The sequence below is a fragment of the Sander vitreus genome, chromosome 9, assembly GCF_031162955.1.
Source record: "Sander vitreus isolate 19-12246 chromosome 9, sanVit1, whole genome shotgun sequence".
Taxonomy (NCBI): domain Eukaryota; kingdom Metazoa; phylum Chordata; class Actinopteri; order Perciformes; family Percidae; genus Sander; species Sander vitreus.
This window is the reverse complement of record NC_135863.1, coordinates 14,451,796-14,470,782: the sequence shown is the minus strand read 5'-3', so window position 1 is coordinate 14,470,782 and position 18,987 is coordinate 14,451,796. Positions and strand designations below refer to the sequence as shown.

Here is an 18,987-nt window from a genome sequence, read left to right as displayed (position 1 = left end):
TTTCTCTCATTGAATTGACCATCACAACTGTGCTCTGAAGCCACAACATCTCCATAAAAGAAAGCACGGCAGAGGCACCTTCATTGAAGGTGGAGCTGGCCATACTTGCTGCTGCCTTAGGCTAACTTTTCCCCACAAAACAGTCCCCTCAGTCAGCTGATGGTGAAGCTAACTAACAAGGCTCCCATCAGCACTGGTTCATAACAACACAACAGAACAAAACTAATTATGAATCATTCAAAAGACCAATATTTAGAACATCGGAGAAAACAAAGTAGACTAAATTGTTATTTGACATAGTATCTTCACACTATCAGAGATATGAAGACAGATCCTGACTAAATACAGGCTCAGTGACCACCAACTGGGTCAGACAGAGATGCACTACCTCCTCCACTGGGAAAAAGTATCTTCACTAAGAGATTTACATCTTGGAAAATAGCCAAAAAAATAAAACTTCCCAAAGTTAACAACAGAAAAGAAGCTTGAAGTTCTCCTAGGAGAAGGGACTTCAGCTCCACTGACAGCTAAATATGTATCTGCCTGCCACAGCCTGAGGGACTCACAACCACTTTAGGATCCCAAAATAACAGATTTGTTTAGTATTGTATAGTAATTATATTATACAAAAACTGTAACTGTTGTGTAAAGTAATTGTTTTGTAATATAGTGTGATGTATCGCGATCAGTAAAGTATAGTATATATGTGACACCTATATATTTAATATATGACATGTAGGCTATGAATTTCTGTAAACTGCTTTGAGAGAGAGAGAGAGAGAGAGAGAGAGAGAGTGTGTTTCCAAACCTGTTACTCTCCTTTGGTGTCTCTGATACGTTGTAACATGAAGGCCAGGAATCCCCAACACTTTGCTGCTTTTTCTGAGAGCTGCATATCCCAAGCCTAACTCATCCACTAACAGCACCATCACACATTCACATGAAATGCTGCATCGTTCCTTCCTTCCGTCTTGAAGACGCGGAGATGTGTAGACACTTTGCCTGTACGTATCTTCTTTGCAGAGACTGCACCTCTAGTAGTAAACTGCTACAGAACCCATGATTCTTTGGATCTCCTGCATGCTGACTTTAAGCCCTGTCCCTGCACAATAAAGACAAATTAAACATGTGATGACAGGGGGCAGACAGTCATCGCGGAGCAGCGTGATGATTTATAACGCCAACTTTTGTTGAATTTAGGAGAAATCTACAGATGCAAACAGACAAAGTGTAGTAAAATAAAGACCTAAATATGTATTTTTGACTTTTTGTCAGTCAGTCTGAAAGAAGACATGTTATTGAAGACAAATAGCTCAAAATCTCAGAATTGACCAGTAAAAAAAAACTGTTTTTGCCTGCCGTGTCTCGCCTTAAAGGTCATAATTCACATGCTGGAGAAAGATTGTTTGCAGAAGATGCCAGCTATTGGGCTAATGATTTTGTGAAACTATAGTGAAACACAAGGTAAGTGAATTTGAATTTATTTGTGGTAGTCGGTTATTTGTAGGCATATGACAAACCAATATAACCAGTGTTTAGTGCTCAAAATAGGTTAATTAGCTCAAATTAGTTTGCATAATAGCTAGTATGCAAAAAACTAATTGAGGCTTAGACTCTGCGTCTACAGGTTAGGCTAATCCTAACAATTCATTGTAAAGGTATGCAAACTAAAAAGTCACTGTTAATTATTTAGTCTAACTGATTATTGTGTGTTGATTTTATATCTTTTTTTAATGTGTTTTATTATTTTGCTGTGATGAATTCCTGATCAGTATTTGCAATGATGTATATTTGAGTGAATGTATGAAGTACTACATTTTAAGTTAAACTGATGCTTTTGACAAAGGTACTTTAAAAAATAATTTAAAATAATAAAGTAATTTTGAATGACCAAATTTCACAGGGCAGATTAAAATAGCAGCTTTATTTTACATGAAAATATAAAAGAGACTGTAACTTTCGTTTTGGGGCTTTTAATTTGAAATCCCAACGGAAGTCAAATGTACTTTTACGTAGGGAAACATAACAGTTAGCTTCCGTCAAAGCATGCTGAAATTTGGGCAAAATTGGAGGAATACATTTGACCAGTGTGTTGCTAAAAAGTGGTGTAAGTTATTGATGAAGATAAAAGAAACCCTCTGAGGGTTTAACTGAGTTAAAGTTATTCACGGAAACAACTGTTGCAGTGTGTTTTCTCTCGTCCGAGCTGCGTTGCCAACATGTGCTCAGGTGGATAATGGCTGCAAGCACCTGTTAAAGGAAACGTGAGTATTCACAACAATAAATAATTGTATGAACATTATATTGCTGTGCTGTAGACCAGCTATTAGCATATGTAAGAAGATATCAATCTAAGCTGTTGTTAAGTGTGTTCAGACTGCAGGCAAATCAGATATTTTTAACAACAAGTCACTGTTATTTGTTAGTGATCAGATTGGATTTGTGCATTCATGTTCATTACTTCAGATTTCTAGTCTCTTTATTTTTTGTAGTTGTGTTGTCTTAATCAGCTAAGGGTTTTTTTTCTTAGTTCTTTATCAGTGTTTTCTTGATACTGACGACGTCCCCACAGCACACATTTGGTCAGTCTTTGAGTAGAAACTGTGTGTGAAAACAGACAGGGCTTGGCTGGCCAGAAAGAAATACTTTACTTTGAATTTGATTGATTTCTCAGAAGTCTGGTGTATGTTTGCATGCATCTCATCTTAAAGCTTGTGTCAGAACAAGAGGTCCATATTGATTATATTATGCAGTGTTTACATCAAATTGATCATTTATTTGTCTTTATTTTCATATTCTAAAACACTGTCACTATAAAATATGTTTTTACAGACGACCAGCATTACAACTGACAGCACTTCCATGGACAGGTCCAAACCGTCGCCCCTGTCAGACAATCAGATTGATGTCACTGGTCAACACAAACTCATCAAAAGGTACATTCATTGTAATCACTTCAGATTTCACTCTACAGTCTCTTTATGTCAGGTTTTGGTATTTTTAATGTCTTGAGTAGCTACAAAGAGGAAGGAAGTGTAATGTAATGTGCTTTAATATGAATTAGTACACTCAACAGTTTAATGTAATGCATCTATAGGGTTTGTGGAAGTACGGTAGGCTACTTAGGGCAGATCTTAACCTTCAGAAGGGTCTTTTTTCTTGGTTAATTATCAGTGTTTTCTGGACACTGACGATGTCCCCACAGCACACATTTGGTCAGTTTCTGAGTAGAAACTGTGTGTGAAACATTTTGGACCACAGTGGTCCATATAAGGAACTGTTACATTGTGTCAAAAATGTCCCCACAAAGCCTGGTGTGTTTAAGTTGTGTGAAAACAGACAGGGCTTGGCTGGCCAGAAAGAAATACTTTACTTTGAATTTGATTGATTTCTCAGAAGTCTGGTGTATGTTTGCATGCATCTCATCTTAAAGCTTGTCAGAACAAGAGGTACATATTGATTATATTATGCAGTGTTTTACATCAAATTGATCATTTATTTGTCTTTATTTTCATATTCTAAAACGCTGTCACTATAAAATATGTTTTTACAGACGACCAGCATTACAACTGACAGCATTTCCATGGACAGGTCCAAACCTTCGCCCCTGTCAGACAATCAGATTGATGTCACTGGTCAACACAAAACTCATCAAAAGGTACATTCATTGTAATCACTTCAGATTTCACTCTACATTCTCTTTATGTCAGGTTTTGGTATTTTTTGATGTCTTAAGTAGCTACAGAAGAGGAAGGAAGTGTAATGTCATGTGCTTTAATATGAATTAGTACACTCAACAGTTTAATGTAATGCATCTATAAAGGTTTGTGGAAGTACAGTAGGCTACTTAGGGCAGATCTTAAACTTCAGAAGAGTCTTTTTTTCTTGGTTAATTATCAGTGTTTTCTGGACACCTACGACGTCCCCACAGCACACATTTGGTCAGTTTCTGAGTAGAAACTGTGTGTGAAACATTTTGGACCACACTGGTCCCCATAAGGAACTGTTACATTGTGTGTAAAAATGTCCCCACAAAGCCTGGTGTGTTTGAGTTGTGTGATAACAGACAGGGCTTGGCTGGCCAGAAAGAAATACTTTACTTTGATTGATTTCTCAGAAGTCTAGTGTATGTGTGCATGCATCTCATCTTAAAGAGTGTGTCAGAACAAGAGGTACATATTGATTATATTATGCATTGTTTACATCAAATTGATCATTTATTTGTCTTTATTTTCATATTCTAAAACGCCTTCACTATAAAATATGTTTTTACAGACGACAAGCATTACAACTGATAGCATTTCCATGGACAGGTCCAAACCTTCGCCCCTGTCAGACAATCAGATTGATGTCACTGGTCAACACAAAACTCATCAAAAGGTACATTCATTGTAATCACTTCAGATTTCATTCTGCATTCCCTTTATGTCAGGTTTTGGTATTATCTAAGAAGAGTAAGGAAGTGTAATGTCATGTGCTTTAGTATGAATTAGTACACTCAACAGTTTAATGTAATGCATCTATAAAGGTTTGTGGAAGTACAGTAAGCTACTTAGGGCAGATCTTAACCTTCAGAAGGGTCTTTTTTCTTGGTTAATTATCAGTGTTTTCTGGACACCTATGACGTCCCCACAGCACACATTTGGTCAGTTTCTGAGTAGAAACTGTGTGTGAAACATTTCGGACTACACTGGTCCCCATAAGGAACTTTTACATTGTGTGTAAAATGTCCCCACAAAGCCTGGTGTGTTTGAGTTGTGTGATAACAGACAGGGCTTGGCTGGCCAGAAAGAAATACTTTACTTTGATTGATTTCTCAGAAGTTTGGTGTATGTTTGCATGCATCTCATTTTATAGATTGTCTCAGAACAAGAGGTCCATATTGATTATATTATGCAGTGTTTTACGTCAAATTGATCATTTGTCTTTATTTTCATATTCTAAAACACTGTCACTATAAAAAATGTTTTTACAGATGACCAGCATTACAACTAACAGCATTTCCATGGACAGGTCCAAACCGGCCCCCTGTCAGACAATCAGATTGATGTCACTGGTCAACACAAAACTCATCAAAAGGTACATTCATTGTAATCACTTCAGATTTCATTCTACATTCCCTTTATGTCAGGTTTTGGTATTTTTTATGTCTTAAGTATCTAAGAAGAGGAAGGAAGTGTAATGGCATGTGCTTTAGTAGGTATTAGTACACTCAACAGTTTAATGTAATGCATGTATAAGGTTTGTGGAAGTACGGTAGGCTACTTAGGGCAGATCTTAAAGTTTAGAAGAGTCTTTTTTCTTGGTTTATTATCAGTTTTTTCTGGACACCTACGATGTCCCCACAGCACACATTTGGTCAGTTTCTAAATAGAAACTGTGTGTGAAACATTTTGGACCACACTGGTCCCCATAAGGAACTGTGACATTGTGTCAAAATGTCCCCACAAAGCCTGGTGTGTTTGAGTTGTGTGAAAACAGACAGGGCTTGGCTGGCCAGAAACAAATACCTTAGTTTGAATTTGATTGATTTCTCAGAAGTCTGGTGTATGTTTGCATGCATCTCATTTTATAGATTGTGTCTGAACAAGACGTCCATATTGCTTATATTATGCAGTGTTTACATCAAATTGATCATTTATATTTCTCTATTTTCATATTCTAAAACGCTGTCACTATAAAATATGTTTTTACAGACGACCAGAATTACAACTGACAGCATTTCCATGGACAGGTCCAAACCTTCGCCCCTGTCAGACAATCAGATTGATGTCACTGGTCAACACAAAACACATCAAAAGGTACATTCATTGTAATCACTTCAGATTTCATTCTACATTCCCTTTATGTCAGGTGTTGGTATTTTTGATGTCTTGAGTAACTACAAAGAGGAAGGAAGTGTAATGTCTTGTGCTTTAATATGAATTAGTACACTCAACAGTTTAATGTAATGCATCTATAAAGTTTGTGGAAGTACAGTAGGCTACTTAGGGAAGATCTTAACCTTCAGAAGGGTCTTTTTTCTTGGTTAATTATCAGTGTTTTCTGGACACCTACGACGTCCCCACAGCACACATTTGGTCAGTTTCTGAGTAGAAACTGTGTGTGAAACATTTTGGACCACACTGGTCCCCATAAGGAACTGTTACATTATGTGTAAAATGTCCCCACAAAGCCTGGTGTGTTTGAGTTGTGTGATAACAGACAGGGCTTGGCTGGCCAGAAAGAAATACTTTACTTTGATTGATTTCTCAGAAGTCTGGTGTATATTTGCGTGCATCTCATTTTATAGATTGTGTCAGAACAAGAGGTCCATATTGCTTATATTATGCAGTGTTTACATCAAATTGATCATTTATTTGTCTTTATTTTCATATTCTAAAACGCTGTCACTATAAAATATGTTTTTACAGACGACGAGCATTACAACTGACAGCATTTCCATGGACAGGTCCAAACCTTTGCCCCTGTCAGACAGTCAGATTGATGTCACTGGTCAACACAAAACTCATCAAAAGGTACATTCATTGTAATCACTTCAGATTTCATTCTACATTCCCTTTATGTCAGCGTTTGGTATTTTTGATGTCTTAAGTATCTAAGAAGAGGAAGGATGTGTAATGTCATGTGCTTTAGTAGGAATTAGTACACTCAACAGTTTAATGTAATGCATGTAGAAGGTTTGTGGAAGTACAGTAGGCTACTTAGGGCAGATCTTAAAGTTCAGAAGAGTCTTTTTTCTTGGTTAATTATCAGTTTTTTCTGGACACCTACGACGTCCCCACAGCACACATTTGGTCAGTTTCTGAGTAGAAACTGTGTGTGAAACATTTTGGACCACACTGGTCCCCATAAGGAACTGTTACATTGTGTCAAAAATGTCCCCACAAAGCCTGGTGTGTTTAAGTTGTGTGATAACAGACAGGGCTTGGCTGGCCAGAAAGAAATACTTTACTTTGAATTTGATTGATTTCTCAGAAGTCTGGTGTATGTTTGCATGCATCTCATCTTAAAGCTTGTGTCTGAACAAGAGGTCCATATTGCTTATATTATGCAGTGTTTACATCAAATTGATCATTTATTTGTCTTTATTTTCATATTCTAAAACGCTGTCACTATAAAATATGTTTTTACAGACGACCAGCATTACAACTGACAGCATTTCCATGGACAGGTCCAAACCTTCACCCCTGTCAGACAATCAGATTGATGTCACTGGTCAACACAAAACTCATCAAAAGGTACATTCATTGTAATCACTTCAGATTTCATTCTACATTCCCTTTATGTCAGGTTTTGGTATTTTTGATGTCTTAAGTAGCTACAACGAGGAAGGAAGTGTAATGTAATGTGCTTTAATATGAATTAGTACACTCAACAGTTTAATGTAATGCATCTATAAAGTTTGTGGAAGTACAGTAGGCTACTTAGGGCAGATCTTAACCTTCAGGAGGGTCTTTTTTCTTGGTTAATTATCAGTGTTTTCTGGACACCTACGACGTCCCCACAGCACACATTTGGTCAGTTTCTGAGTAGAAACTGTCTGTGAAACATTTTGGACCACAGTGGTCCATATAAGGAACTGTTACATTATGTGTAAAATGTTCCCACAAAGCCTGGTGTGTTTAAGTTGTGTGAAAACAGACAGGGCTTGGCTGGCCAGAAATACTTGAATTTGATTGATTTCTCAGAAGTCTGGTGTATGTTTGCATGCATCTCATCTTAAAGTTTATGTCTGAACAAGACGTCCATATTGCTTATATTATGCAGTGTTTACATTAAATTGATCATTTATTTGTCTTTATTTTCATATTCTAAAACGCTGTCACTATAAAATATGTTTTTACAGTCGACCAGCATTACAACTGACAGCATTTCCATGGACAGGTCCAAACCTTCACCCCTCTCAGACAATCAGATTGGTCTTACTGGTCAACACAAAACTCATCAAAAGGTACATTCATTGTAATCACTTCAGATTTCACTCTACATTCCCTTTATGTCAGGTTTTGGTATTTTTGATGTCTTAAGTAGCTACAAAGAGGAAGGAAGTGTAATGTCATGTGCTTTAATATGAATTAGTACACTCAACAGTTTAATGTAATGCATCTATAAAGGTTTGTGGAAGTACAGTAGGCTACTTAGGGCAGATCTTAAACCTTCAGAAGGGTCTTTTTTTCTTGGTTAATTATCAGTGTTTTTCTGGACACCTACGACGTCCCCACAGCACACATTTGGTCAGTTTCTGAGTAGAAACTGTCTGTGAAACATTTTGGACCACAGTGGTCCATATAAGGAACTGTTACATTATGTGTAAAATGTCCCCACAAAGCCTGGTGTGTTTGAGTTGTGTGATAACAGACAGGGCTTGGCTGGCCAGAAAGAAATACTTTACTTTGATTGATTGATTTCTCAGAAGTCTGGTGTATGTTTGCATGCATCTCATCTTAAAGCTTGTGTCTGAACAAGACGTCCATATTGCTTATATTATGCAGTGTTTACATCAAATTGATCATTTATTTGTCTTTATTTTCAATATTCTAAAACGCTGTCACTATAAAATATGTTTTTACAGACGACCAGCATTACAACTGACAGCATTTACATGGACAGGTCCAAACCTTCGCCCCTGTCAGACAATCAGATTGATGTCACTGGTCAACACAAAACTCATCAAAAGGTACATTCATTGTAATCACTTCAGATTTCATTCTACATTCCCTTTATGTCAGGTTTTGGTATTTTTAATGTCTTAAGTAGCTAAGAAGAGGAAGGAAGTGTAATGTCATGTGCTTTAATATGAATTAGTACACTCAACAGTTTAATGTAATGCATCTATAAGGTTTGTGGAAGTACAGTAGGCTACTTAGGGCAGATCTTAAACCTTCAGAAGGGTCTTTTTTTCTTGGTTAGTTATCAGTTTTTTCTGGACACCTACGACGTCCCCACAGCACACATTTGGTCAGTTTCTGAGTAGAAACTGTGTGTGAAACATTTTGGACCACAGTGGTCCATATAAGGAACTGTTACATTATGTGTAAAATGTCCCCACAAAGCCTGGTGTGTTTAAGTTGTGTGAAAACAGACAGGGCTTGGCTGGCCAGAAAGAAATACTTTACTTTGATTGATTTCTCAGAAGTCTGGTGTATGTTTGCATGCATCTCATCTTAAAGCTTGTGTCTGAACAAGACGTCCATATTGCTTATATTATGCAGTGTTTACATCAAATTGATCATTTGTCTTTATTTTCATATTCTAAAACGCTGTCACTATAAAATATGTTTTTACAGACAACCAGCATTACAACTGACAGCATTTCCATGGACAGGTCCAAACCGTCGCCCCTGTCAGACAATCAGATTGATGTCACTGGTCAACACAAAACTCATCAAAAGGTACATTCATTGTAATCACTTCAGATTTCATTCTACATTCCCTTTATGTCAGGTTTTGGTATTTTTGATGTCTTAAGTATCTAAGAAGAGGAAGGAAGTGTAATGTCATGTGCTCTAGTATGAATTAGTACACTCAACAGTTTAATGTAATGCATGTAGAAGGTTTGTGGAAGTACGGTAGGCTACTTAGGGCACATCTTAAAGTTCAGAAGAGTCTTTTTTCTTGGTTTATTATCAGTGTTTTCTGGACACTGACGATGTCCCCACAGCACACATTTGGTCAGTTTCTGAGTAGAAACTGTGTGTGAAACATTTTGGACCACAGTGGTCCCACATAAGGAACTGTTACATTATGTGTAAAATGTCCCCACAAAGCCTGGTGTGTTTGAGTTGTGTGATAACAGACAGGGCTTGGCTGGCCAGAAACAAATACTTTACTTTGATTGATTTCTCAGAAGTCTGGTGTATGTTTGCGTGCATCTCATTTTATAGATTGTGTCAGAACAAGAGGTCCATATTGATTACATTATGCAGTGTTTTACATCAAATTGATCATTTATTTGTCTTTATTTTCATATTCTAAAACACCTTCACTATAAAATATGTTTTTACAGATGACAAGAATTACAACTGACAGCATTTCCATGGACAGGTCCAAACCGTCGCCCCTGTCAGACAATCAGATTGATGTCACTGGTCAACACAAAACTCATCAAAAGGTACATTCATTGTAATCACTTCAGATTTCATTCTACATTCCCTTTATGTCAGGTTTTGGTATTATCTAAGAAGAGTAAGGAAGTGTAATGTCATGTGCTTTAGTATGAATTAGTACACTCAACAATTTCATGTAATGCATCTAGGTTTGTGGAAGTACAGTAGGCTACTTAGGGCAGATCTTAACCTTTTCAGAAGGGTCTTTTTTTCTTGGTTAATTATCAGTGTTTTTCTGGACACCTGACGATGTCCCCCACAGCACACATTTGGTCAGTTTCTGAATAGAAACTGTCTGTGAAACATTTTGGACCACAGTGGTCCATATAATGAACTGTTACAGTATGTGTAAAATGTCCCCACAAAGCCTGGTGTGTTTAAGTTGTGTGAAAACAGACAGGGCTTGGCTGGCCAGAAAGAAATACTTTACTTTGATTGATTTCTCAGAAGTCTAGTGTATATTTGCATGCATCTCATCTTAAAGATTGTGTCAGAACAAGAGGTCCATATTGATTATATTATGCAGTGTTTACATCAAATTGATCATTTATTTGTCTTTATTTTCAATATTCTAAAACGCTGTCACCATAAAATATGTTTTTACAGTCGACCAGCATTACAACTGACAGCATTTCCATGGACAGGTCCAAACCTTCGCCCCTGTCAGACAATCAGATTGATGTCACTGGTCAACACAAAACTCATCAAAAGGTACATTCATTGTAATCACTTCAGATTTCATTCTACATTCCCTTTATGTCAGGTTTTGGTATTTTTGATGTCTTAAGTATCTAAGAAGAGGAAGGAAGTGTAATGTCATGTGCTTTAGTATGAATTAGTACACTCAACAGTTTAATGTAATGCATCTAGGTTTGTGGAACTATGGTAGGCTACTTAGGGCAGATCTTAACCTTTTAGAAGGGTCTTTTTTCTTGGTTAATTATCAGTGTTTTCTGGACACTGACGATGTCCCCACAGCACACATTTGGTCAGTTTCTGAGTAGAAACTGTCTGTGAAACATTTTGGACCACAGTGGTCCATATAAGGAACTGTTACATTATGTGTAAAATGTCCCCACAAAGCCTGATGTGTTTAAGTTGTGTGAAAACAGACAGGGCTTGGCTGGCCAGAAAGAAATACTTTACTTTGATTGATTTCTCAGAAGTCTAGTGTATGTTTGCGTGCATCTCATCTTAAAGATTGTGTCAGAACAAGAGGTCCATATTGATTATATTATGCAGTGTTTACATCAAATTGATCATTTATTTGTCTTTATTTTCATATTCTAAAACGCTGTCACTATAAAATATGTTTTTACAGACGACCAGCATTACAACTGACAGCATTTCCATGGACAGGTCCAAACCTTCGCCCCTGTCAGACAATCAGATTGATGTCACTGGTCAACACAAAACTCATCAAAAGGTACATTCATTGTAATCACTTCAGATTTCATTCTACATTCCCTTTATGTCAGCGTTTTGGTATTTTTGATGTCTTAAGTATCTAAGAAGAGGAAGGAAGTGTAATGGCATGTGCTTTAGTAGGAATTAGTACACTCAACAGTTTAATGTAATGCATCTATAAGGTTTGTGGAACGTACAGTAGGCTACTTAGGGCAGATCTTAACCTTTTCAGAAGGGTCTTTTTTCTTGGTTAATTATCAGTGTTTTCTGGACACCTGACGATGTCCCCCACAGCACACATTTGGTCAGTTTCTGAGTAGAAACTGTGTGTGAAACATTTTGGACCACAGTGGTCCCATATAAGGAACTGTTACATTGTGTGTAAAATGTCCCCACAAAGCCTGGTGTGTTTAAGTTGTGTGAAAACAGACAGGGCTTGGCTGGCCAGAAAGAAATACTTTACTTTGATTGATTTCTCAGAAGTCTGGTGTATATTTGCGTGCATCTCATCTTAAAGATTGTGTCAGAACAAGAGGTCCATATTGATTATATTATGCAGTGTTTACATCAAATTGATCATTTATTTGTCTTTATTTTTCATATTCTAAAACGCTGTCACTATAAAATATGTTTTTACAGACGACCAGCATTACAACTGACAGCATTTCCATGGACAGGTCCAAACCTTCACCCCTGTCAGACAATCAGATTGATGTCACTGGTCAACACAAAACTCATCAAAAGGTACATTCATTGTAATCACTTCAGATTTCATTCTACATTCCCTTTATGTCAGGTTTTGGTATTTTTGATGTCTTAAGTATCTAAGAAGAGGAAGGAAGTGTAATGTCATGTGATTTAGTAGGAATTAGTACACTCAACAGTTTAATGTAATGCATCTAGGTTTGTGGAACTATGGTAGGCTACTTAGGGCAGATCTTAACCTTTTAGAAGGGTCTTTTTTCTTGGTTAATTATCAGTGTTTTCTGGACACTGACGATGTCCCCACAGCACACATTTGGTCAGTTTCTAAATATAAACTGTGTGTGAAACATTTTGGACCACACTGGTCCCCATAAGGAACTGTTACATTGTGTCAAAAATGTCCCCACAAAGCCTGGTGTGTTTGAGTTGTGTGATAACAGACAGGGCTTGGCTGGCCAGAAACAAATACTTTAGTTTGATTTTGATTGATTTCTCAGAAGTCTGGTGTATGTTTGCATGCTTCTCATCTTAAAGCTTGTGTCTGAACAAGAGGTCCATATTGCTTATATTATGCAGTGTTTATATCAAATTGATCATTTATATTTCTCTATTTTCATATTCTAAAACGCTGTCACCATAAAATATGTTTTTACAGAAGACCAGCATTACAGCTGACAGCATTTCCATGGACAGGTCCAAACCTTCGCCCCTGTCAGACAATCAGATTGATGTCACTGGTCAACACAAAACTCATCAAAAGGTACATTCATTGTAATCACTTCAGATTCATTCTACATTCCCTTTATGTCAGGTGTTGGTATTTTTGATGTCTTAAGTATCTAAAATGAGGTAGGAAGTGTAAGTCATGTGCTCTAATATGAATTAGTACACTCAACAGTTTAATGTAATGCATCTATAAGGTTTGTGGAAGTACAGTAGGCTACTTAGGGCAGATCTTAACCTTCAGAAGGGTCTTTTTTCTTGGTTAATTATCAGTGTTTTCTGGACACCTACGACGTCCCCACAGCACACATTTGGTCAGTTTCTGAGTAGAAACTGTGTGTGAAACATTTTGGACCACACTGGTCCCCATAAGGAACTGTTACATTGTGTCAAAAATGTCCCCACAAAGCCTGGTGTGTTTGTGTTGTGTGATAACAGACAGGGCTTGGCTGGCCAGAAAGAAATACTTTACTTTGAATTTGATTGATTTCTCAGAAGTCTGGTGTATGTTTGCATGCATCTCATCTTAAAGCTTGTGTCTGAACAAGACGTCCATATTGCTTATATTATGCAGTGTTTACATCAAATTGATCATTTATTTGTCTTTATTTTCATATTCTAAAACGCTGTCACTATAAAATATGTTTTTACAGACGACCAGCATTACAACTGACAGCATTTCCATGGACAGGTCCAAACCTTCGCCCCTGTCAGACAATCAGATTGATGTCACTGGTCAACACAAAACTCATCTAAAGGTACATTCATTGTAATCACTTCAGATTTCATTCTACATTCCCTTTATGTCAGCGTTTGGTATTTTTGATTTCTTAAGTATCTAAGAAGAGGAAGGAAGTGTAATATAATGTGCTTTAGTAGGAATTAGTACACTCAACAGTTTAATGTAATGCATGTAGAAGGTTTGTGGAAGTACGGTAGGCTACTTAGGGCAGATCTTAAAGTTCAGAAGAGTCTTTTTTCTTGGTTAATTATCAGTGTTTTCTGGACACCTACAACGTCCCCACAGCACACATTTGGTCAGTTTCTGAGTAGAAACTGTGTGTGAAACATTTTGGACCACACTGGTCCCCATAAGGAACTGTTACATTGTGTCAAAAATGTCCCCACAAAGCCTGGTGTGTTTGAGTTGTGTGATAACAGACAGGGCTTGGCTGGCCAGAAACAAATACCTTAGTTTGATTTTGATTGATTTCTCAGAAGTCTGGTGTATGTTTGCATGCATCTCATCTTAAAGCTTGTGTCTGAACAAGACGTCCATATTGCTTATATTATGCAGTGTTTATATCAAATTGATCATTTATATTTCTCTATTTTCATATTCTAAAACGCTGTCACCATAAAATATGTTTTTACAGACGACCAGCATTACAACTGACAGCATTTCCATGGACAGGTCCAAACCTTCGCCCCTGTCAGACAATCAGATTGATGTCACTGGTCAACACAAAACTCATCAAAAGGTACATTCATTGTAATCACTTCAGATTTCATTCTACATTCCCTTTATGTCAGGTTTTGGTATTTTTGATGTCTTAAGTAGCTACAACGAGGTAGGAAGTGTAATGTCATGTGCTTTAATATGAATTAGTACACTCAACAGTTTAATGTAATGCATCTATAAGGTTTGTGGAAGTACAGTAGGCTACTTAGGGCAGATCTTAACCTTCAGAAGGGTCTTTTTTTCTTGGTTAATTATCAGTGTTTTCTGGACACCTACGACGTCCCCACAGCACACATTTGGTCAGTTTCTGAGTAGAAACTGTGTGTGAAACATTTCGGACCACACTGGTCCCCATAAGGAACTGTTACATTGTGTGTAAAATGTCCCCACAAAGCCTGGTGTGTTTGAGTTGTGTGATAACAGACAGGGCTTGGCTGGCCAGAAAGAAATACTTTACTTTGATTGATTTCTCAGAAGTCTGGTGTATGGTTGCATGCATCTCATTTTATAGATTGTGTCAGAACAAGAGGTCCATATTGATTATATTATGCAGTGTTTTACATCAAATTGATCATTTATTTGTCTTTATTTTCATATTCTAAAACGCTGTCACTATAAAATATGTTTTTACAGATGACCAGCATTACAACTGACAGCATTTCCATGGACAGGTCCAAACCGTCGCCCCTGTCAGACAATCAGATTGATGTCACTGGTCAACACAAAACTCATCAAAAGGTACATTCATGTTCATCACTTCAGACTTCTGAATTGAAAAATGACAATTACTTGATTGTCAAAACTCTTAGTTATTTATGTGTACTCATTATATAACTAATTGTTGCTATTCTACATATTCTGATGACTGTATTTTTTTCATTTTAGATGAAAGACGCATATCATGAAGATTCGGTGATTGATGAATCCATATCAGAGAGTGCAAATGATTACATTCCAGACACCACTTGTGATAGTGACACTGACAGTGATGCTAGCCTTCACCCAAACTGCAGGATCCAAAGGAGTCTTGATTATACACGTGACATCTCTCTCTCATTGAGTTCCCCTGTCTGTGACATCAAAACGCCAGACAACATAACCTTTGACAGTAATATCCTTACATCTGAAGCCACTGGAGGAGAAGAAGAACCCTGTTCTAATCAGAACCTAAAGTTCAAGTCCAATCCTTTACCCCTGTCAGGCAATCAGATTGATGACAACACTCATGAATCACTTCAGATGTCTGAATTGAAAAATGACAATCAATTAATTATTAAAGTTAGTTAAAGGTTCGTAATTGTATTTAGAGGTTGTACCAGAATAGGTTCATGTGGCTTAATTTTCAAAAACACTATTTTTGTTGTACTGTACATTGTTTTTCACCCTGTGTTGAGCTGTCCATTTTAGCTACAGAGTGAGGCATTGCGCTTATGTTCCATCTTTGTAGGGAGTCGCACATGTGCAGTAGCTAGGTAAGGACTACTAGCCAGTATGAAGCAGAGTATGAGGGCGTGCCATGCTAGCAGCTAGGCAAGCATTATAACATGTTACAAAGTGACGCACGTTTGTCACAGAAGTAAAGGGTGGACTACATTAGAGCTGTTTGGAGCAGTTTGTGAACAGTGTTTTCTCTGGAAGATGGTAAGTCCCTTTGGGGTGGACTTTTGGCTTTTTCACTTTGTAAACCTATAATGTGCACAAAATTATATATAACAATAAAGGAAAGGGGAAAAGCCAAAAAGCATAATATGAGCACTTTAAAATGGTTAGTTATTTCTATGTACTCATCATTTAACTAGTTGTTGCTATTCTACATATTTCTGATTACCCCTTTTTTTTATTTTAAATGAAAGATACAGATCTTGAAGATTTGATGATTGATGAATCCATATCAGAGAGTGCAGATGATTACATTCCGGATAACACTTCTGAAAGTGACACTGACAGTGATGCTAGCCTTCGCCCAAACTGCAGGATCAAAAGGAGTCTTGATTATGAACGTGACATCTCTTTTTTCACATTTAGTTGTTCATTAATGAAGCTGAACTCATTAAAGTTGAATTCTGCAAATTGTTTTGCTGTCATACACGGGCATGCTGCTTTCTCTCCTCTCCTTTGATATATTGCACAGACCATTCAGAAAGCTCCATGTCAATAAAGTTTAAAAAAAAGGTTTGCCTAGAGCATAGCACTCTAGCAGCACAAAGGTCAAGCAGCTGGGTTGAGCAGAGAGGGAACAGAGTGACTGTGCAGTTTAATTTGTTTATCTCTCTACCAATATAAGTTGCTGTTTTAGGCTACAAAAACATGCATGCAGGCTAATTTCAACTGCAAGGAAACTAGCTGCTAGGCTAATGTATGCGACAGTGTAGCACAATGGTAAACACTGAGAACAGAGAATTGTCCTTTCCTTCTGCAATGTGTGTCATATTAAACATTACCTGCATATATCACAAGTACTTAAGCCTAGAAATAATTCACAAAAGAAATTCCCCATTTATTTAATTGACTGTCAAAGCTGAAGTAAAAAACTAGTTTTTTATCTATAATCTCTTGAATATAGGATAGAAGACATGCAATGATGATAACTAAACAATGATTATTCTGTTCATTATATTAAATATCACATGAAGTATGCACTCCTAACTTTCACTAGCAAAAAAATAAATATATATACAGTATACATTTTTTAAAAATCTGGTGATGAAGTCATAGCCACGCTAGTGTCACATCACCATCAGTATTGTGGTGATGCAGTTATCGTTACAGCCTTAAGTGGTAGTGTTGTTATAGTGGTACGTAGTGTCACATGATTGAGTAGTTAGCTGATGCTAGGGTGTTGACTGTGAATAGAAATATAACAAAAAAGAAATTTTGGAATTAAAGAAATAATAGTTTTAACCGGGGAAAGTAAATGGTTTTAAAAAGGTTCGTCTTGTTGTCGGTATGACTTGGGTTGGAAAATATCCGGACAATTGCTCTTTAAATATTTTGTACATGAGTAGAGAGCTTTTAAATGCTTTTGTTTATACTGCCAAATCATTAAGTTATCTTTTCATACAGAGTAGGTCTAGACCACATTCCAAGACTTTATGATTTACAAAGTCCAATCACTTCCTCCATGAGCAACAGCAAGATGCAATATTTGTGTATATGTTAAACCTTTCTTTTAACAGGCAGGCATGTCAAACAGACCCGTCTCTATGGTAGGCAGTGATTTCCCTTGACCGGTTAGGAAGGAGAGATATATTAATATTTACTTTAATCTCTTAAATATTCTTATCAAATTTAGCGATATCAATCAATCATATGTTTTGCTATGTTGTGAAGATGTGTGATTGCAAAAGTGAGGGTTTGAATCACTCCCCTTTTCAAGCTTCATGCTCCATCTCTACAACTAACACTAAGCTAAGCTGAATTAAAGAAATGTAACTGTTATTAATGAACTATTTATCCATCTTTTCATTCTACTTAGATTAAATCTGTAAATTAAACCTTTATTTAGTTTATTGTTTGCAAAGTCCCCACTAATCATGATGGAAATTGTGTGAATTATGTAAATAACATGCAAATTAGTTTAATTTGCATGTTTGCATTTTAATTTAAAGTTGTGTATAAGCTTACAAGGCTATGGTGAGTTTACCTGATTTTTTTCATGCCTCTAGCACCTTTGGAAAGGGTGGTCCCCACAAGTGATGGTTAAAAAAGTGGTCCTCATAAAACATATAAACCAGTATGTGTGTGTGTGTGTGTGTGTGTGTGAGTGTCTGTGTGTGTGTGTGTGTGTGTGTGTGTGTGTGTGTGTGTGTGGCAAGTGACAGAGAGACGGAGGAGAGCAGGGAAAGGAAATGCAGCTGAACGAATACACTGCGTGTTTTAAATAGCGTTTAAAAACATTTACACGCAATGTGTGGGAAACACTGATATTGGTGACATCATTGCCCAATCATTTCCATAAAGCCTTGTGCCAACATAAGTAAACAAAAAGCATACTATTGGTATTATCAGTGCATGTAACAGCGCTGTTGCACTGTGTGAGTGTATGTTAGAGATGGAAATGGAAATTAAATTATTTCAATGAAATGATTTATTTATTTTCATAATCTTGGGTGCAACCATGTTTTGTAGGGATATTCTGAGATTTCTTGCCCCCCTTAATTTAACTTAAATTTTTTAATTTCTGACACTGGACTGGTCAGATCTGACTCTGGACATGGTTTGACTTATGGGTAGTCTCGCATTGCCAGACCTTCCTCCATGGCGCTGCAGAGGACGGTCCACATAGCATTCGGGGATGGGAGAAAAATGTGCTCTGGTTTATTGGCATTTCTTTAAACCAATCACATTCGTCTTGGTCGGCGCTAAGCACCGTACGGAGCAACGGCGCCTCTGCAAAATAGCCTCAGGAAGGAACTTGTTTTGGTGGAACGTGTACATTCAAAGGTTGTTTTAGTCATGCAACAGAAAACTCAGATTGGACAGATAGTCTAGCTAGCTGTCTGGATTTACCTTGCAGAGATCTGAGAAAAGGTTAACCATAGTCCTCATAAGTCGGCCAGAGTTTAAAATGCCAACACAAAG

General features: G+C 37.1%; 1 long non-coding RNA gene across 1 annotated transcript; it reads left to right on the top strand.

Moving 5' to 3' along the window:
- The first annotated feature begins 2,074 nt into the window (after positions 1 to 2,074).
- Positions 2,075 to 16,199, top strand: LOC144522893 (uncharacterized). The gene is made up of 3 exons (XR_013502462.1): positions 2,075 to 2,264; positions 2,833 to 2,936; positions 15,292 to 16,199. It is a non-coding gene; the product is annotated as an uncharacterized LOC144522893 (long non-coding RNA).
- The last annotated feature ends 2,788 nt before the right edge of the window (positions 16,200 to 18,987 follow it).